Source organism: Pan troglodytes, chromosome 15 (genome assembly GCF_028858775.2).
Source record: "Pan troglodytes isolate AG18354 chromosome 15, NHGRI_mPanTro3-v2.0_pri, whole genome shotgun sequence".
Lineage (NCBI taxonomy): Eukaryota > Metazoa > Chordata > Mammalia > Primates > Hominidae > Pan > Pan troglodytes.
This window is the reverse complement of record NC_072413.2, coordinates 39,649,782-39,672,426: the sequence shown is the minus strand read 5'-3', so window position 1 is coordinate 39,672,426 and position 22,645 is coordinate 39,649,782. Positions and strand designations below refer to the sequence as shown.

The 22,645-nt window shown below is 36.4% G+C and overlaps 1 protein-coding gene across 7 annotated transcripts in view; it reads right to left on the bottom strand.

The window, feature by feature from the left end:
* The window catches only part of LRFN5 (leucine rich repeat and fibronectin type III domain containing 5), a 295,601-nt gene extending 272,996 nt beyond the window's left edge, over positions 1-22,605 (bottom strand). For all 7 annotated transcript variants that reach the window (XR_010150930.1, XR_010150929.1, XM_001149289.7 and 4 more), the window contains exon 1: positions 20,887-22,605. The gene's annotated coding sequence lies outside the window, so the exon portion shown is untranslated. The remainder of the gene's footprint in view (positions 1-20,886) is intronic.
* Between the last annotated feature and the right edge of the window lie 40 nt (positions 22,606-22,645).

Below are 22,645 nucleotides of genomic sequence, written 5' to 3'. Positions count from 1 at the left end.
AGAAACTTTGAATATCTTAGTGTGTTGAAGAGAGTGAAATAAAGCAAAACTACGGCATTATTTTACAAATAAGTAATAGAAAACCCTTTCAAGGCCATAAAGCTGCATGGACATGTAACCCACAAATAAGGAAGCATGAAGCTGGTTGAACAGTAAAATCCCATTCTCCTGTTGTTGGATAAATTATCTGATGGTGCAATACAAAAAACAATCATAGGGCAGTGAGTTTTTGATTAATGAAGAGTAATCTTTAAAGACATTCTCAACCCAACACTTGAGCCAGAGCAGTATACACGATCTAAAATAGAAGAAAAGTGGGAAAATCCCCAGAACTTATAAATAACTGCAGAATGTATTTTTTTTTGCAAATATAGAGACATATGGCATCTTCAATGCCTTTAAATATCTATATAGATCTATAAATATCTACAAATATCTACTTTTTAAAAGCAGCTGGTGATGAATCTAACCTAACAACTGGATTTTAACAGTTTACACACTAAATGGGAAGTTGTGAGAGTCAGAAAGGTAGATTCGACATAAACAGCGAGTCCAGCATGCACCATCTCTGTGCCTTATGTAGTATGCGCTGACAGGAGACACAAAAGAAGGTGAGTCTGATGTTGAGATGTCACCTTACACACTGCCGGGGCACACGAAGTTTCCTGTTTTATCACAGTCCCCACACGTGCAAATCCACTCTATATCTTCAATGCTACTATCCATATCAGACATCATATTGGTGCTCAATACATTTAATCAATGAATGCTTGGGAATCTGATTCCCTCCTAATCTGTACATTCAACCAAGACAACAATCATCTCTCTCTTGTTTACTGCTAAGCTTTTATTTATTTATTTATTTATAGGCAGGGTCTTATTCTATTGCCGAGGCTGGAGTGCAGTGACACAATCATGGCTTGCTGCAGCTTGGCCCTCCTGGCCTCAAGTGATCCTCCCACCTCAGCCTCCCAAGCAGCCAGAACTACAGGTGCATGCCACCACACCTGGCAAGTTATTAATTTTTTTTGTAGACATGAAGTCTCACTCTATTGCTCAGTCTTTAGATCCTACCACTCTTTATGGAACAGGAAGACGTTTAGCAATAAATATTTGTTGAATGAATAAATCAATGAGATAAAGATGCAAAACCTGACAAGAGAAAAAGAGGACCAGCCTAAAGATAGAAATCTTTTATTTTTGCCTACTCTGATAAATGACTTCACTGACAGCTTAGTGAGAAAAAAGGAAGATATTGTTAAGAATAAATGAGGGGTAAAAGAAACTTAAAATTGTAGAGAGGATTCAAGAACTCACTGCTGAATGATCAGATTAGCTTCACCTTTACAGAACAGTCTCTTCCTAGAGTTTTCACCACATATTACAGAAGCAGTTGTGAAAACAAACAAAAAGAAACTCAGCATCCTTGAAAGTACCTATCAGTTAAATGTCACTAAAGCCTAGAATAAAAACTAAGTAAATGCTAATTTTCTTAGCTGCAATAAATAAAATTAATTCCCTCAGTCATCAATTGCACAAATAGAAACTAAGTACATTTCATTGTTTCTCAAGAGAAAAAAAAATGTATACAATTTCAAGTGATATACAAAGAGGCCCTTAACCTAGTATTATTTATTCAAGTCTCTGAAATAACAAGATTGCTTAAAGCAGAATATTGTCACTACAATATCCACTAAAGAATTACTCATGTACATAATTAGCCCCATTCAAATGTCTCTTCATATTATACCAGCATAGAAAAATGGACACATAAATTAACATAGAGATATCTATATATTCGACCATGTTGTCGATTCCTTTATCAATACTTTTGGATTACAAACATAAATATAGCTATGGAAAAGTGGAATGGAAATTTCACTTATAAAGGTTAGGATTTCATGAAGTCAATGAGAATTTTGTTGGATAACTCCTAGACTCAAATGTATAGCTGCTAATAAATCTGGCAAAATCAAAGCACTTGACAAAAGGAAAATATACCTAGAGGAATGCTTCAAAAAATGGTTTAATTATCCTAAAGATTAATAAAAAGGCCCTTGGGGAAATGAATTTTTTATAAAGTTTCATTTTTGTGTATGTGTGTTTGTTTTTCTTTTGCTTGTTTCTCGTTTCCCAGAAATAACCTCCTGAGAGGTGGAACGGGGAGTGACTCCTAACAGATATGGAGTTCCTTTTAGGGATAATGAAAACATCCTGAAATTAGATGCTGGTGATAAGCTGCACAACCTTGTAATTATAATAAAAATCACTAAATTGTACATGCTAAAAAGATGAATTACTTGTTATGTGAATTATATCTCAATATAAAGTGAGAGATTAGTCTTTAAAAGCTAACCTCCTTAGAGTTCTGCTGTGAAAGTTAAATGTGAAAACTATCCTTTTATACTGTTGATCAAGTTTATTGAAAATGTACAGAGCAAAGATATGATTTAAGTATTTCTTCTGTTCTAGGAATACACATCAATGCAAATATATTTCTGTTAAATATGACATAAAATGTTTTCAAAAGTGTAGCTTCATTCTTCTGTATAAACCCAAATAAAACGTTTATCTCTGTTAATGTGGAATTCAGTGTTTTTTTCTATTATTAATTTTCTAGAATAGCATCTTAGCAGAACCTATTAACCTTTTCGTTTCTTTGTCTAATACCTCAGAGTAAATTAGAATACACAGTTGTATTATACGAACATAATCTTAAAATTACGTTGAAATTGTAGGAAAAAATGGTATTTTTAACTTAATTGTGTAATCATTAATCTACATAGTGAACATTGTGCCAGGGCCAGACGTAGAGATGCACAGTACACTTAACATTCCTGTCTGCATAAACATAACACTATGAACATAAATAGAGCCCCCAAATGACATATCCTTTATCACGTAAGTCAAAAGTTTAGTATTACTTTAATTAAATTAGATGTTCAGATTCTACAGGTACTCCCTCCATAAAATTACATTGTAAGACATAGAAAAACTCCCCAAAAATTAGTATTTTTGGTATTTCCCACTGTTAGTGAAATTCCCATTAGCAGCCAGGCATACAGTCTGTTGTATATAGTACAAATTACATTGTAGATAAGCTTGATTGCTAAATTTCTTTAATTTATTTATAGAAAAATAATTTGCAAATATCACTGATGTTTTAGTTAGCATATACATATTTAACAGCACAGTAAGTAGCATATACTGGCCTTTAATCATAATTTTAAAATACTCATATTTAACTTTATTTGACCTATAATAATAATCTCTGTTAAAACATGTATTTGTTTTTTATTACTATGAATTTTTACATTAACAAGGTAAAAAGTGTCAAATTCTATAAAAAAGATAAAGTTGAATATCATTTGACCCTCCTACCCTAGAACCTCCCACCCTAGAAAGTACTCCCATCTACTTTTTGCCTATGTATGCATCCTTCCAGAAAATGTAAATTCACAAATGTGCATTTATGTGTGTCTACATATGTTTCTACCCAAAGAAACATACCCACAATGGCTTCCATGCTTACGTAACCACATATTTTCAGCAACTTACTTTATTACCAAATATAGACCTATTTAATTTAATTAAGCAGCAGAATACGATTGTTAAGAAACCTACACTCCATTGATGAATACTTAGGCTGTATAAAGTTGTTTAAATGTGTTTTTGATGTTGTACTTGACTTTTTTTTTTACCTTGTACATGTGAAAATTCATAAAATACACATTTTAATAGAGATTATTATAGGTCAAATAAAGTCAAATATGACTATTTTAGAAATGATCATTAAAGGTCAGTATATGCTATTTGCTATTGACACACAGCAATAAACTTTCTTGCAATTACAGTTTACCTGTTCAACTATATCTAAGGAATAATTCCAATGCCATACCTGTATACTATTACTTCTAATAACGTTTGTATTCATCCATTCTCACGCTGCTATGAAGAAATAGCTGAGGCTTGGTAATTTATAAAGAGGTTTAACTGACTCACAGTTTTGCATGGCTGGGGAGGCTTTCAGGAAACTTACAACCGTGGCAGAAGTTACCTCTTCACAGGGCGACAGGAGAAAGAATGAGTGCCCAGCACAGGAGGAAGCTGCTTATAAAACCAATGGATCTCATGAGAACTCACCCACTATCGCAAGAACAGCATAGGGGAAATGGCCCCCATGATTCAATTATCTCCAGATGAACCCACCCTTGACATATGGGTGTTATTACAATTCAAGGTGAGATCTGGGTGGAGACAGAAAGCCAAACCATATCAATGTTAGAGTACAACACAGAGTACTATATGAAGAACAGCAGACTATAATTGTACTATCCTCTCTCATTCATTATTTATCTTTAAATATTCATCCATTAATCATGATGAAGATAATAAAGCAATCTGTATCTTAGAAAAATATGAATAGAAATACTAGTAAAAAGCACATCCTTAAAGCTGCTTCATTAAAAATTAAACTGGCAATTGATTGCCTATGATTAGGATATTTTATCTGGAAATAGTCAACTCTTTGCAAATAAGACATGAAAAGAAAAAAAAATTAAGAAGCAGGAGGGACATTATTTAATCCAAATAGAGGAACAAAGGAAGATAATGAAAAAATTATAAATCCTGTGAATGTGTATGTGCATGTATGCACACTTAGAGGTAAACTGTGAAGAAACTGATTTTTAAAAAGCATGATTTAGAACTTTTGCTTCTTTGTTTTTGCTTAGTTGCCTTTGTTGCTTTTAGTCAGATTCTGCACTTCAATTAAGGTTCCCAGCAGTAATGTAGAGTAACAGTATTTCATAATTCAACATTGCTTAATCAAAATGTTACTTTAGTCTGTCACTGGTTACATTTCAAGAAACTTAGGTTATCTCAATTAAAAGTGAGTGTTCAGAGCACTTTTCAGATTCCCTGCAGAATCATACAATAAATCTGCTCTACCCAAATTGGAAAAGATTCTATTTTTCCATTTTTTGCTATATGCTACTTTTGCTGTTAACCTTCTAGTTCAATGTTTCTCTTCTCCAAAGAATTATTTGAAGAGGCTACAAATGATATAATATTATATTACAGTATATTCTCCTTGTTCATGATTATGAACAATCTATTGTTGATTTTAATTAAATAGTGGCAATGAAATTTTCAAAAAAGGATTAATTGTAGGAAAATTAACCAGTCATTCAAATTTCAGTCCACAATGATTAAAATGACAAAAGTATAATGTCTTGGACTATACTTAAAATATTAAATATTTCAAAGTATGTTTATCTAGTGAAATATATGGAGTATGTGCTACCCATGCTGAAGTTAGGAGTAGAGGTTATTTATTTCAAAATCTGAATATCTGAAGCTCAAGGTATTTGACTCTGAAACATCTTAGTTGTAGAGGCGTAGGAACTATTTCCTTCTTGATAATTCAGGAGATTATTTCTGCACATGTAATTTATTAAACTAGTTACGTTACACTATAGGAAACAGGAACATTAGTTAACCACACTGCATTATTTTCTTCACAGGCTGTCAGCAACTTCCTCCCAAATGGAATGCTGAGTTGTGATTTCACCATAATTAGTTAATAAATTTTAGAGTACTCTGACCAAAAAATGACTATGAAAAGGGGACTTTCAGATTTCCATCTCCACAATATTGAAGTGAGCTGAAACAAAATAAATATGCAACTTTTAAAGAATGTGTTAGACCTGAAGAAGCCTGCCCAGTGCAATTAAAATATAATAATAATATAAGTTGATACTGCCCTACAGTTTCCAATTAAAACTAGAGAGTAGGGCCTACATATTTTTAATGTTCTCACACAGCTTTATAGCAAAGTCACTGAAAGTTTATATTTAAAACTGATCTTAAAACCACTTAATATAGACTGCATACACAAGTAACTGAACCACGTTTGATTCCCCTACAAAACAGAGGTGTGTTTGATTACTTTGCTGACATGCCACTTGGGAACTCAAACACAGAGAATTTTTTTAAAATCCCCACATTTTTAGTCCATTTTCATACTGCTATGAAGAACTGCCCGAGACTAGGTAATTTATAAAGGAAAGAGGTTTAGTTGACTTACAGTTTAGCATGGCTGGGGAGGCCTCGGGAAACTTACAATCATGGTGGAAAGTTACGGGAAAGCAAAGCAGCCGCTTCACAAGGTGGCAGGTATGGGACTTCAAATCAAGAAGAGATTTGGGTGGGGACACAAAGTCTAACTGTATCACCACAGGAGGTTAATTTTGGCTGTTTTATTTGTCAAATGGAAAATTATTTATTCAATGACTGTAGAAATGCTGTGGTCCTGAGAGAAAAGCAATGACCCTTTAGAGGGTTGGAAAGCTGAACTTTAATAGCAGAGCTGACATTATACTGAAACAGAGGCTCTCAAACTGACCTAGATCTCACCAGCTCAAAGGTTTGTTATTTCCTTCCTCTAACTGTAATCATAGCAGAGGTCAATACAAAATATGGTATATCATAACTCAGTTAAAATTGAGTTCGTTTTTGTCTCATGTAAGCTTAAAATTAAATTATTGTACAAAGCTAAAAGGAAGTTGATAAGTAAATATGGATTTATCCCTATCAAAAAAGAGTATGACTTGGATAAATCATAATGGAGAATTCTGTATTTCAGATTATTCCAAAATAGATCATGATAACAAATACAAAGCTACAATAATTCTTCAGTACTTGTGTGATCTCTAACAAAAAGAAAAAGAAGTTACCTAAGACTTTTAAGAAAAATTATATTTAAATGCAGCCACTGTCATATTCCCTTCTATAATTTTACTATATTTTATTTCATTTTAAAATGAAGGAAAGATGATTATATTTCCACAACCTTGTAGCTTGTTTATTTGTAAACTTCTTTTAAAGTATGATAATTATGAACAGTACAATATATAGTATGCATATTAATAGATTCAGTATTTGATAAAAATAAATAAGCTTATTTGAAAGTATGTGTATATTCATACATGTATATGGTCCTTTACTCTTTTATGATCGTAAGACAAAGCTTAGCTTATACAAATATTACAGTTGTGAGCTTCTCAATGAAAAATGATAAAATTTTATTTGTAAAATTCTATTAGATCCAGCCATTTCAAATATTTTGCTGTAAGACTGTGGCTTGACAATTTTCCATTTGTTTCCCTAAAATAACAAAATTTGCTAAGAAATCTTAAAGCAGGAAACACTAATTATCAAACCAAAATATCAGAAGTTCACTAAAGGTATATTGGCTTTTGAATTTCACATGGGGGACAGAAAAATGGCTTCTCAGATAAACTATTTCTGAAAGAAATGAAAAAAAAAAAGAGGGATGGAAAGAGAAAGAGAGGACAAGAGAAGGAAGTGTTAAATAAATCAAATAGTGCATTGATTCTTCCCAACCAAGTTCAGAGATGGTAACATGAGCCAAGTCAAACAACTAGGGCTGAAAAGAATCAATGTAAGGATCTTTGTTAAGACTGTCAGGAAACAGTTTCTTTCTCCCACTTTTTCTCTCCCTTCCTTCCTCTCTTTCATGGTCTTTCTCTGTCAGACTTTGGACATGGTGTTGCTATAATGCGAAGCGACCCTGACCTACCCCTCCAAATCTGAGAAAGGAACCGATGGAGACAAATCAGAGCTGAAAGTTGCATCCTGATTTTTCAACTTTTTAAATACTGAGCCAAGCTATGCCTGAAAATAATCCTGCAATTGGTTGTCTGAACAAAAAAATTCCTTTGATGCTGAGGCAATTTAGGTTGAGTTTTTCACATCCTGCTAAATGAGTTCTAAGTGATACAACCCTATTTTCCAGCCTTAATTCTAGATGCTGAAACCAAAAATATTCTGTTAAATGCGAGTTACAGAACCTGAACTCCAACAAGCTCGGGACCGTCATATAATTCCACCTGTCTCACTCTTTTTACACATTGTTCACCTGTAGGTCTCAACTCCTCCTTGGACTGATACATAGCCAATTTATCATTTCAGTTTAAAATGGCAAAGCATATCTTCAAATTACTATTGATAGCACCAATTCAGCAACAGTGAGTGCTAACTCCATTTAAATTCAGCTCACATAGTTTCTCCACTTAAGAATCACTGATAATCCTACAATACCAATCACCCTGTTCAAGAAAGTTTTGTGTTATGGGCTTTGAATCAGTTTGAGAGACTTGGTACTAATTTCTCATTCCCAATATAGACTGTATTTCACAAAGGGGATTTAGGGACACAGAAAATAGAAAAAAATCTTCAGAATGATATGACATTGTTTTTCAAAGGCTCTTTCATATTTCAAAAATTAGGACTCTTTTCTTTTTCGTGTATCCTCAAATGTAAACAAAATGCTATCACTAAAAGTATATATACCAATATAGAGGTAATGACTATAAAAAACAAAATTAATTTCCTTCTATTGGTACATATAAGTAAATTTTAGTGCTTTATGGCCACATTCCAAAATCAATATTTATTTATTAATGTATGTATCAATTCACGTATTTGACCAACACCTCCTGAGTACACACTTTATACCAAGAGTGATATATTTCACTTAAATTTCCTATCTTGGTTTTAAATTGCCCTTGAATCTGCTTCCTTTGTTTAATATAGACATTAGAGCTAATTATTTATTCCATGTTTTCAAAATGTGATGGTACAGACAACACTTAGAATTGAAAAAAAAAACTGCTTTCCCCAACATCATTGGGAAAACTTGGCCATCGATTACACATTTTCATTTGTCCATTTATTTTGATCCCAATAGAATAATAAGTGCGATAGTCATATACTCACATAGCTATTTAAACAATATTTTAGTTTTCAATTTAAAAAAGAAATAGAACTATTAAACAGATAGACATCAGTGGGAAAAAAGTTACACAAATTAGTCTAAGCTGCTATAAGATCAATTTTCCAAAATAGGAAACAAAATCAAGTTACTCATCTCTCCTCAATTCTTCGAACATGTCCTTAATAAGAGTGACACATGAACCACAAAACCAATGGTATACACAAGCCCCTTCCAAGATACTTTACCTACTTTTTGTGTTTGTAACTTTATATAATTTTTTCTTTAAAAGATTTCCCAAATTATGTTACTTCAAAACCCTAAACAACCTGGATTGGTCCTGCCTATTAAAACCATATATTATTTGAGACGTTGCTTTTAAAATATCCCGGTTAGTTTAACAATAGTTAGTTACTGTAGATCTGTAGGAAAGTTTGTTTTTATGTTAATTATTTTTTTAACAATTTCTGTATCAATCTTTAAGGAAATTTACTGCCTTGATATGGTTTTATAAGATCCCTTTGGTCCTGTGTCTCAATAGAATAAACTAGAAACAGATTTCAAAGCTGACAATCTACCAAGGCCAAATATTACAGTCTAACATGTAAAATATAAAGACATATTTTTTAAAAGAGCCATCATGCTATGCATAAAAATATTTGCAATTATTCTTTATGTACAATTGTAATTTTCTCACTTTCAATATATAATAATAATAATTGCTAGTGCTGTTTGAGCATTCCATTATTTGCCAGTCGCTGTGTGAGGTGCTAGGAATACATTATTTCACTGACTCTTCACAACAGCTTTTGGGATGGTCATCAACATTAGCCCCATTTTACAGATAAGGAAACTGAGAAATATGCCAAGAAAATCAATGTTTATGTACTGTATATAATACACATAGTATATGCAGTGTGTATGTGTATATGTATGTACATATATATGTACATATGTTGCAATATACATATATTGCCATATGCAGCATATGGAACCTAGTTATTTTAGAATTTACTAGTAGAAATTTCAAATAAAAAGCATACCACACATTACCTATCTTACATTAGATTCTAAAGAAAATATAAATAAAATATTTTATATTCAACATAATTCAGGGAGGCTTTCAACCCAATTACAAAATACCTTTGAAGAAAATATTTAAGTGAATATGACATGCATTTTCAGGTACCCCCTCACAAATATATCTTTTACTAAAAATACAAACACTGAAGTCAAATACACTCATTTTAATTATTTTCTGCAAATAAATAATAATCAGAAAGTTATGAAATTATAATTGTAATGCCCCATGACCTATGCCCTGCACCTCATTATACCTGTAATAGTATGTCAAATTCCTGTAGAGTAATTTGATACATAAATGAGATTATTTACTAAAAGATGAATATCAAGGCCCAGAATAAAGTAATTGTGCAATATCGATTTAATTTACAAAAGAAATGAGTAGTAAATATGAATCACCAAAATATAATTAGAAGATAAAATGAAATCTTGGAGAAATTACAGAATATCACACTGAACTAAACCAGCCCAAATACCACTTGGAGGAAAAAAAAGCCAAATTTTCCCTTGGGTTTTAGGTGAATAGCATTACTCCTAGCACAAGAGGAAAACCTTTTCAGAGAAGCTTCTCTAATACAATGATAAGTCACTACGTTATAAATTAGGCAAATCAAAATTACTTATCATGCACATGTTAGGAAATATCACAGAAAATTTTACCTACTGAGAAATCAGCAAATATTTCCAAAGGTGTAAGAAAAAAACATATTCTGCCTCAAAAATATATGAATCCATGGATTGAGGGGCATCATGCTTAGCTATGGTAGATATTTAACAAATATTTGTTGAAAATATTTTTTAAAAAGAGAGCCAGGCTTTTCTTCTAGAGAGGTATGGTGGCTGGCTATGTCTCAGTACCTAAGACAGGTGTCTCAGTTATTTATTCTGATTACATAATTTTGTGGCTTAAAGTAACAACCATTTTATTTGTTTATGATTTTATGGGTCAGCAATTTGGGCTAGCCTCAGCTGGTTAGTTCTTCTGCTGGTCTCACCTGGGGTCAATCTTCTGACTATAATTATCTGGAGGTTTGAATATGTGTGAATGGTCTCAGGTGGCCTCATCCACGTGTCTGGCCATTGGAGCTGGCTGTTAGCCAGGCCACCTGTCCTCAGCAGAGGAATCCATGTTTCTTCACATAATGGTAACATTTTTTGAAAAGAGCAGAGTAGAAGCTACATAGTCTCTGGAGGATTAGGCTTGAAAATTATACCATATCACCTCTGCAATCCCTGTTGTTGAAAGCAAGTAAAAAGGCCAGCTCAGATTCAAAGAGAAGAGAAACACACATCTATTCTTGATGAGAAGCACTGCAATGAATTTGCGGCCATTTTGAATTCAAGAGTTAACAACGTAGCTTACAGATAGGAAAACATGACAGGGCTTACTTTAGAAAAGATTTGTCCTGATAACAGTTATATCTAGAATTAAGCCCAGATTTTGACTGCCCATTATCTAGCCCCTCTGTCATGGAAATAACAACAGTGATTCAAGATGAGAAAATGAGTTTGTCAAGTGCCTTCTTTTCCACCCTCTGCCAAACGGAAGAGGTAACAGGAGTAACACCTGAAGCACTCATTAAGAGCATCAACAGCAGTCTACACAAGTAGCACAGCAAAAGAGGTGAGTGGAAGGCAGAACATGATGAGACAAATGCCAGAGTGTTCATGATGGACAGATGATCTGTAAGTTTCACCCCATCATGATATTGCAGTATGTTCTGATTCTTTGCACTAGGAAACATGTTAACCTGAACATTTATTTATTACTTACAGCATACCAGTCCATTTAAATGGCATGTCAGTCCCTCCTGCAGATGGTAACTGAAAATTAAAGAGGGCAAATCACCCAAAATCACACTATTTTATCAAAAAGTTTTAGTATATATTTATATCCCAGACTCAGGATGCAAATACCTTCTCAATACAAACAACTACAGAATCTCCTAGTGGATAAAGTGCTTTTATAAACATACAGATATAAGACATGGCAGTTCATAGAGTACCAAAAGCACATGAGAAACTAAAAATAGGATATATGATCAGAGGATGCTCATCATCCTTAAAGGAGATTAAAAACACATTTTTTGTAATAATCAATGGAAAACAGCCATAAGCAGGAGAAAAGGGCAATCCCCTAGGTGTAGCCGACAGAGCATCCTCTTTAGAATCAAAAATGTTTGGATTTTAATTTTAGCCCTATCATCTTAGCTGTATAATCATGGGCAAGCAAATTAACCACCCTGGGCCTCAGTATGTTCCTCTAAAAAACAGAGACAATTATGATAAAGCTATAGGGTTAGTGCATAGAGTACAGAAAAGTAAAAATCTACAGTGCCAGGAAAAGACCACCTTCTCAGAATATGATGAAGATGATGCTGATGATCATCATCATCCATTATATATTATCCAAGTTATATTAGCATCTTTGAGAGCTATCCTCATCGAGTACAGGGAAAGCTCATGTGCTTGTCCCAGAGGATGAAGCCTTAGACTTTCATTCAGCCTCAGGTCCTTATTTTACCAACATACCTAGCAATCTTATTATTTTCTTAGTAAGTTCCTATCAGGAAGTTTAAAAAGAAAGCAAGTACACTGACAACAATTAGCTATATAAGAGCAAAGAAAATCGAAGAAACACTTTACAGTTGAGACAGAAAGAATAAAAGAAGGGGCAAATTTATAAACTGCCTTAAACATATCTTGGATTGGTCCCAAGGGTCTTCTGCAATCACTAACATATATATTGAAGGAGTCATTAAGAAAATAACTATACCTAGATGTGGTGTGTTGATCTTGACAACTATTTGAATTCACATCAAATGCAATACTTTTAATAATTTTTAAACAGGATGCCTAAAGACAACATTCAAGACTATGGATAATGCTGATAACCAAAAGACTCATTCTACCAGGATACTTAGTCAAGTAAGTTTACATGTCATTTTCTTCTGTATTCAAATTATTTTTCCCTCTTTTAGGAATTAGATAACCTCATATAGAGGCTGAAAAACTGCTAGGAGCTTAATCATCAATTTTATTAAACAATGGAGGAAGTAACAAAACTTAATTTAGTAAATAATCTAGAGATCAATGGCATCTAGAGGAAAAGGTGTGAGAATGTCATCAAGACTGATTAAGGACTAGGGCTCCTCTCTGAAAGAATGTTTGTTTCTCACTCTAGAATGCAACTTTTCTAGAGTGGCATCTGTGCCATTTTGGCTTCTGTGACTTAAAGGAGAAATGGTTAGCAGAAAATCCAAGTATGCATTAAATGCCAAATAAATGTTAAAGGAATTAAAGAATGGGCTTGAGTCATTCTTGTCTAGAACAGACAGCTCATGATGCAGCCAGCCAGCCACCTTAGAGTAAGGTGAAAATTTACTCTTCTTGTGTTGCTCCATTTCATTGTTGTTCATATTTATTATGAACAATGACATTAAAATATATGAGTGAATTTTCTCTATTTATTGGGAAAGATTTAAGTAACTTTGTCATCATGAGTAAATCATATGATCTGAATGTTCAAAAAGTGTCAAGATTCATAATAGCAAATACGTTTAATCCTGTGATCAAACTTGGATTGACCAGTTGTTGCATCTTGAAGAGGTAAACTTAAAGTGTGTAATTTGATTGTTTGTAATTCAAAAGATAAATGCTTGAGGGGATGGATACCCCATTCACCATGATGTGCTTATTTCACATTACATGCCTGTATCAAAACATCTCCTGTACCCCAGAAATATATACACCTGCTATGTATCCACAAAAATGTTTAAAAATAATTTTTATTTTTTTAAAAAAGAGGTATATATGTTAAGAACCCCAATGCCTTGTCCAGGATCAGCAAGAAGAAAACATTGATCAAATGGTAACATCTAAAATGAGTGCCGGCTGGAGAGTTACAGCATTTTCTTGCTTTCTCTGCTCCAAAAGCAATGAAGTAATGGCCCTGCTTAACTCGACAGTAGTCTACCCACGTGGTTGTTGTCATGCTTCAGCGAAAATTTGGATAACAAATGAAAACATTCCAGAAAATGGTGATGATGAAGACTAATGATAGCTAACATTTATTAACCATTAAAGGTAAAAGGACTTGAAATCACGATATACAGAAAACTGTCCGAAACCAGTTTAGGGCCAAGATATGTTTAGTCATAAGCACAGCAATTGTGGTTTGGAAATTTCAAGGAACTCAGTGCAAACACTCGAAGTACTATCTCAGGAATTAGACTTGTGTGCCTCTTTCAACCACGCTAAAAATAATTAGAAGCAACAAGATGCCAGAGTTTTGGCTCAAGTTAAAGGAGAAAATTATAATACATCTATATAAAAGTGAAATAATATATTTTAGTTGGAGTGATTTGGGAATCACTAAAGTTACTCAAGCTTAGTCAAGATGACCACTTGGCAGAGATGCTTTAAAAAAAATTTAAGATTGAATATATATGTCAGGAGAACTTACAAGTTGCCTAATGCCATGTCCATCAGAGATTAAAATGAATATAAATTTGAACATCTGTGGGTAAGTCATGCACTCTCCAGAGTATTAGAAATACAGCCTACGATTTCTTAAACTCAGCTAGATTCTCTGCTTTACATCTTCTGCCTGGTTCCTGAAGACACTGGACTATATTATGACCCCTGGTCTGGTGAGCTTTTGAAGCCATACGATTATTACCTCCTTTATACTTTCCCTCTTGGTGCTCATGCTAGCTAATGATGAGATGATCATGGTGATGGTGATAATGATAATAACAGTCAGGTGCCTAATGAACTATATCACTGAAACCTCCAGACTGTCTGATTGCATAAGTCATATTATTAGCCCTATTTCTTAGGTGAGGATTCTGATGCTCAGAGAAGTTCAAAGACTTGTTCAAGGTTATACAGGGCTGTGACCAAGGGGGGTAGAATTCCACAGTTCCTTTTTCTAACTACTGCACAATACCAACTTCTACAAAACACAGCCATGATTTCTTAATTTCTTCTCTCTCTCCTACTACAAAGCGTAGAACATCAAAATAGAACTAAAAGTTTCAGTTAATAAATTACTTTCAAGCTTATTAATTTGTTTATATTTTTCATGTTACTAAGAAAATAAGTTATTGAGGTCAGGACCCAATGTCCAGTAATATATTGTTTAAGTGCCTGATATTTGAACAGTCAATACATGGCAAATATCCTAACATAATTCCTAAAAATAACCTTAAACTTTTCACTTAAAGTTAGGCCTATTTTTGTTGAGTGCGGGATTCCAAATTAAAATATTTGTAAATATTAATGATCTCAAGATATCTATCCACGTAAAATAAAGCATATGCGCTACTCATGTAGTGTTCAATGCTGCCATATAAATTATATGTATTTTAATGTTACTGTACAAATGTCTAAACACTAATAAAAACAAGTGCAAATAAACCATTCAAAAACTTGACAAATCTTCACACCATAAAAAAATAATAAAAGGAGAGCTAATTAATAAGAAAAGTACCACATCCTATATTTCCAAAGGAGATAAGAGAAAGTTAGGTTTCACAGTAATGTAGTTGGTATGTCCCCACTAGTAAATCACATTAATACAAATATTCTATTACTCGGGAGGTAATACCACTAAAATCCATGGAAAACCTACTTGAAGATAGAAAATAAGGAGTAAAAATGAAGACTGGAATCAAGAAGTAAATTGAAGTTTGTCCTTCAAGGCTCTTGAGCACTTCCTCAAAAGAGCTGAACATGGTGGAGTGAAAATAGATCAAGATAAACAGCATTGTTTAGGCTTCCATTCCTGATTAAATATGCTATTTCTGACTGAGCATCTATTGAATGAATTAGTTTTTTTGTTTTTTTTCTAAGAATTCAGAAACTGCTCCCAGAATTTGTTAAAAGTATGCTGAAACCTTAATCATTTATTGTATTACTTCTTTTCTAGAGTCTTTTATTCTTGTAAAATCTAAAATAGATTCCATTTTCTATCAAAATTCTACAATTGTTTTCCACAAGGATTATAATGCCATTTTCGAAATATTTGTGGGGAAGATTTTTTAGAGCAATAAATTATATATATGTTCCCACAAAAAAAATGCAAGAACAGTGTGAGCTTTGAGTTTTGATAGATTTCTTTTGTAAAAAGATATATTTTCTTATTTTATTTTAAGTTCTGGGGTACACGTCCAGGTTTGTTACATAGGTAAATATGTGCCATGGTTGGAATGTAAATTAGTTCAACCATTGTGGAAGACAGTGTGGTGATTCCTCAAAGACTTAGAACCATAATAATATCTGACCCAGAAATCCCATTACTGGGTATATGCCCAAAGAAGACATATTTTCTAAGAAGAGCAAAACTTGTCAGTTGACATTTTCCTGCCAATATGACCATGTAACTTAAACATTGTCTATGAAAACCAATTTCTGAGAAATATTACAAATGTAGTTTGTAGTTTAAACAATAAATCCTTTTCATGTGGTTTACTTGGAATCAGTAAAATGATAGACAGCAGAGTTATATAACCATGTAATTCCATTGTAATTTTTATCACTTATTAACCAACTTCATAATTAGTATTAAATTATGTCACATAAAATGTTTATGTAAAATTAAATTATGTTTATTAAAAATCATTTTGTCAACACAGTATCTTTCACAACAATATGATGAAAAAGCTTAAAAGTAGCATTGGTTATCTTTGAATTAAATTCTTATATTTCTGTCTTCTGTTATATGAAACTGGAATTTTCATAATAACATACAATTTATGTTGGTAGAGCATACTAAAAATGGTTCACCTCTAACTGGAATAGCTTCAATAATTATGAACATAATACTTCTTAATTTCACCATGCACATACCATGTAATGAACAAATTATACAGCCTTAGGTTCTAAATAGTCCCCAATGATTGAAGGATGCCATGGGAATAAAAATGTGGGCTCTGCAACCAGAATAAGAAGTCTCACTCTCAAGGCTTGTTGAACAAGACAGAGTATGCACATGTGTGTCATTGGAATGATTTAGCAAAATTATCTGCTAGTTATGTATTCTAGGGGCTCTCACACCTATAAGGTCCAAATTTCCAGTTTTACTCTTCAATAATACATAAAACATAAAATTCATTATACTATATACAAAACCCTGAAGATAACACCAATATGTTACATTTTTAAGTAAACAGAAAATAAAAATCACTGAAATAAGCTAATAGGTTAGCCAGTTAAGCCTTTAGGAAGTTTCAAGTAGCTTCCTTTTCCCAGCCTCAAAATTGGCAATAATACTTATTAGCAATCTTATTTATGACACATTTATTTTTAAATATATAATTTAGTAGATATTATGCAGTAGTTTCATGTAGAGGCAGAAATATTGTTAGATACCTGCAAGCATCTCATCCCAACCATATATCACAGCAATAGGTCAGCAGAAAGCAAGATCTCAATTTCACCAGCAAGAAAACTCAGCAAAACTACTAAGCCAAAAGTGCTTCAAACAGCAAGAAGATCCAGATCACTGATTTAAATGGACAAAGGAAAATGACGGTCATTTATGAAAAGATGAAAGAGTGATAAAACATGATATAACATATGAAGATCATTTAAACACCAATGCCATAACTAGATACTGCTTTAACACCCAAAATCCATTTAATGACAGAGGAGACAAAAATAATTGAAGAGGGAATAGGGTGGGGGTATTCTCCCACAGGTAACTACAGCTCTTGCTATACCCTCTTGAGAAAAAGGAAAGAAATCACTTCTGGCTGCTATCAGTCAGAACTAAACCTTTATGAACTTCTCCCAAAACATCAGCACAGGAATCTCATATTTCAAAAACAAGGTGTGTGTGCTCATATACACATTAGATCTACGAGGGAAGGAGAGACGTATGTGAAAGAACAGAAGGCTGGTGTTCAAGGTCATTCTCCTCTTGAAAAGAGAAAGGGAAAAAAAATGACTAAAAGAAATTATCCAAGGTACAAGAATCAAGTGACAACTTCTTTTCACCTATCTGCTTATGCTTGTTCTTATAGATATCTTATTGTTCTGTCCCTATTAATAGTGACTAAAACAGGGCTTACAAAGAAGGAGGCTTTTGGCTGGGAAATTTCCTATCAATACCTGAAGTGTTAACTCATCAATGAACCAGGCTAGTGAGCCAGGCCAGCTCTACTTAAAGACAATTCTTAACAAGGACAGTGGACTTAGATTTTCAAAGTAACTTGTACCCTCTCCATTTTTCCAGAAAAGGGAGAAGAAAAAGGTGGCAGAAATATTTTCCCCCCGCCTTAGGAACTTCTATGCATGTAACCTTGTGCTAGTAGCTCTATTTAGTTATGACCTTTAACCTAACTCCAATCTGCACCAATGAGTGACATTTTCAAACATGCATCACACCATCATCTATGTTCAGGTTTCTGAGCATTCAGCATCCATTTTAATGCATTTGCTTTGCCTTCCCTGAGGCTGAGGGCGGAAGAACAAAGCTTAACCTGCAAAAATCGAGTCCTTAGTGGGAAAAGGCCAGAAGAAAGTGAAATAGGTGGGAGGTGATGAAAACACCTTATTTTCCAAGTACCTATATTCACCAGCATTTCTTTTTTCTTGTGCACTCTCTAGATAGGTATGACTTACTTGCTAACAAATATTGTAAGTATGATATCAATACTGTTGTAATAGTATTCTGGGGTAATTTGGGAGGACAAAGTGGGGTCCTTGTCAGACGTTTAGAATACACAAATCAGATTTCTAAGATTTTCTGAGTGATAAGAGGATTAGAAGTAAATTCATTAAAAGACAAAAAAAAGAGAGAAGATAAAAGAAAAAAATCCTTTTTTAAATTTATTCCCAATTATCTGTTATCTTTTATTTATTTCGTTATTTAATCCAGGCAATACACTTTTTTTTTTTTTTTAACCTTCCCTGGGACCTCAGAGGGGGAAAGTTCTGTTAAAGTCGAGATATCTTCTGTATCATTCCTCGGTTATCCCTGGAGCTAGAAGTTACAAAGCAAATCTATCTGAAGAGTGGAAATCATGTTCTCCTCTTTCACGTTTATTGGGTACCAGGTGGGGGAGGGAGGTTAATTGACTTTACAGAGGTGTTTCAACTAGAAACAATACGGGTATAAATGACATGATCAAACCGAGGAGAGCAAGAAGGGAGGGAAGAAAGAGCAACAAATGGAAATCTAGGAAATACACACTTAGCTTCAGGTTTTTAATCCTGATAAATCATGCAGTATTTGAATATCAAGACATTTTTGTAGCCAGCTTTCCTTCCATATTCTTCAATATTCATTGTCGCGGGGAGGGAGAGAGAGAGAAAGGTTTTGCAGGCAAAGACAGGACACCACCGCCCTCCACGCTCCTCTGTGGCTCTGGGCATCTCCCTCCTCTCGCATCCAGGCGGCCGCCTCGGCCACGATGCGCTTGCTGTCTGCCAGGGGGTCCGCTGAGCTCTTCCGCCCTGCCCGGAGAAAGTGTCAAAGCCGTCCTGCCAGCTGCAGTGGCAGAGCCCAGCCCCCAAAGCCCGCTGCATACATGGCCTTGTAGCACCACCAGCCTGCGAGGGCTGCAGCAGCAACCGAGCCCAGACTCGAAGAGGAGTTGGGGACGTCAGTGCGCAGGGACAAGCAGAGCAGCTATCGGCCAGCTAGAAGTCTGCAAATGCCATCATATGGATATCTATAGAAATGCAGCGAGTGGGGGAAAATCAGGCAGCGCCCCTACACTTCCTAAACGGCGTTAGCAAAGAGAACCCCCCGCCCCCCAGCAGCCCCAGTCACTGCCTCCTGAAGCAGGGCACCCTGATCTTGGCTGGGCCAAATCCTCCGCTGAATGTAGCCAGCAAGCAGCTCCCAAAGGCGGGAGACAAACGAACACTCCTTAGTTAAATTATTCAGACCGTCTTCACTATGGAATAAAACATTGATGAGACTACTTTGGAAGTGCTTTACCTTGTTAATTCTAATGTCTTCGAGAAGGGAGTGAAATTTTCCGATGGGGGCGGGCGCTGAGATAAAACGAAAGGGAATTCAGGGGAAAAAAAGGCGCCAGGGTAAAGGGCTTTGGAAGTTAACTAAATTTGTTCTGCTTCAGCCGGCCATGGGAATCTCATTTTAACATACCAGACCCAATATGTTAATTAGGCAGTCGCAAATCCAACCTGCTCCTTGTAAATCAAGGCACCGGAAAAAAAAAATTCAAAATATCTATTATACAGGGACAAAACAAACAAACAAACAAACAAACAAAAAAACGCGCACAGGAGTTGCGTGTCCGTGACGGGGACAATACAGCTGGAGAGAATGTTGGGTGGTGGCTATCGTTTTAGCCTGGTTCTGCTAGATATAAAAATGACTTCTTTCATGGATTTATTCTGCTACATAAAAGCACGTCCTGGCAGTTAAACACCATATCTCAAGACACACAGCCGTGACAATATGTATTCCCTTTCATGCAAACCAAGTTCCAAGAAAACTCCATTTCGAGTCAAAGTCTCCAGATGCGTAATTTACAACTACTAAAAAGATCTGGCAAGCTCCTCCACAACAAGGAAAGGAAAACAACCTGGCACCAGAGGTAGAAAAGGGTAGAAAAGATCTTTGGTTTAAATGATGGGTGGAAACCAAACACCCACTCACACTCCACAATCTGGAAAGGGTTGGGTACCAAATGGTCCGTGGCAACCACAGCCTGAAGGAAACACAGAATTTTGATCTCTGGCATCTTCAGACAGGTTCCACACGCCTAGCTCTCAAAAAATATCCTCAGGGTGGAGCACATCCATATTCTCAAAGCTTTCACTACTAGATTAAGTGCTTAGGTATAGATTTATATTTCACCTACTAGAAATCGTATTACAAAATCACAGAGCAGGCGCCCTTGGATACCCAACCTTCCCAATGATTTTCAAAACATTAATAAGTAAAGTAGCCTGCAATGCAGATAAGACACTAGAAACAAGATCAAAAGGAAATTGGCTGAGGCGAGTAATCGTTGGTTTGTTACCTGGTGCCTCTAGGGGAAAAGACGGTCGTAGGAAGACTTTCTGCCTGCAGGTACAATCCCGGCAAGGTGGCTCCAGGTGGCTTTCACAGTCGTACGCGGGTCTCGCTCGTCACTTCGCTGCCCTTTGCCATAGCTCAGCACCCGCATCGTAGGGAATCGGAAAGGCGGCTCCTGCCACTGCCGCCGCTGCCCGCAGGTCGCGCTGGGTGGGGGAATCGCTGCAATCGCCCCATGAAACCCGCGGCTCCGCGCCCGGGGAGCGGGCAGAGGCAGGGCGGCCGCGCACGCACACACAGACACACGCTCACACTCACACACACTCGCACCCGGGCGCGCGCGCACTTGCACTCACACTTGCACACGCACACCCAGCACTGCACGGGGAGGAAGCAGCACGGAGGGAACCGGTCCTTCTCACGATTGGCTTCGAAGCCCACCGGACCGCGGGCAGCAAAGAGAGCGTTCTCGCATAGCCCTTTAATCACGTTTCCTTCAAGTTCTCCTCCAACCCGAATCCACGTAATTCAAGAGCTGGTGACATTTTGGTGGGGAGGAGGGAGCCGAGAAAGGGCTGAGGAAGAGTCGGGGATTTTGTTAAGCAGTTTAATAAGCAATCCTCATTACCTTATTTGTTTTGTTTTATTTTGTATAGCAAACCAGTTCGAAGGGCTGAACTTTTGGCTTCAAATGCTGTGAACCAAAACGTAAATATCCTTCTGGCCAAGAGAAGAAGGTGTAGATAACGGAAACAAGAGGGCTGCAAGACACTCTCTTGACCTTGTGATGTACCTGGAAGCAGGTTAATATTGGCGCTTTCCAAGCTTCTGGATAAAGCGATCCACACACCTGGGTCCACAGCCCAGCAGCCGCTCCAAATCCAGCCAGGAAAATGGGTCTGGGCGTCCTCAGAGCTCTGCAAGAACCCAGGCATGAAGGGGCATCGCCGAGTTAACACATTTGCTTCTGGGCAGTTGGATAAAAGACAGTCAAATGCATCAGATAGGCGCGCGCGTACAGACGCGCGCGCACACACACACGCAGCTAGCTGGAAAGCGGCTTACAAAACACTAGAGACATGCCAAGATGACTTGAAAAGGTAGCCAACATCCAGGATCTTTCCGGAAAACAGAAGGGCCAGCAGGGAGGTTATCAAAGTCTTCTCAAGTCTTTCAATTCTTCCTCTCTCCTCTGAATGTGTGTGTGTCTGTCTAGAAGGTTTCGTTGGTCTGCCCCACCCCCGTCCAGTTGCGCTTTTTTTTCTGATATAACCGACCGTGCAAAATGGATTATATGGGTGGGTTGTGTTCACAGCCCAGAGCTCCCCAAAGTCAAGAATCCTAAGGGAGCAGCCATCTGCTAAACAATTCACATCCTCAAGGGAAGAAGGAAAAACACGCTCAAACACACGCAAACACGCGCACACACATACATACTCCTCCGTTCGGGCAGCTCTGCACACGCTCACCGCCTCCCTGCGCGCCGCTGCACACAGCGCCCCGCCCGCTGGCCACCGCGCTGGGGCGAGTCCGCAGTTCAGGCGCGAGGCAAGCAGCCGAGGTCCGGGGCTGCGGCCGCGGCCGGGGCGGACCCGGGAGCTGGGCTTCCCAAAGCGTCGCGTGCGGGCAACGGCGGCCTCCTGGCCGCGTGGAACTGAGCCCTGCGCTGCAGCATGAAGGCGGCGGCGGCGGCGGCGGCGGCGGCGGCGGGCGCGCGGCCGTGAGCTCAGCCCGCGCCGCAGTGACGGGAGCGGCCGTGTCGG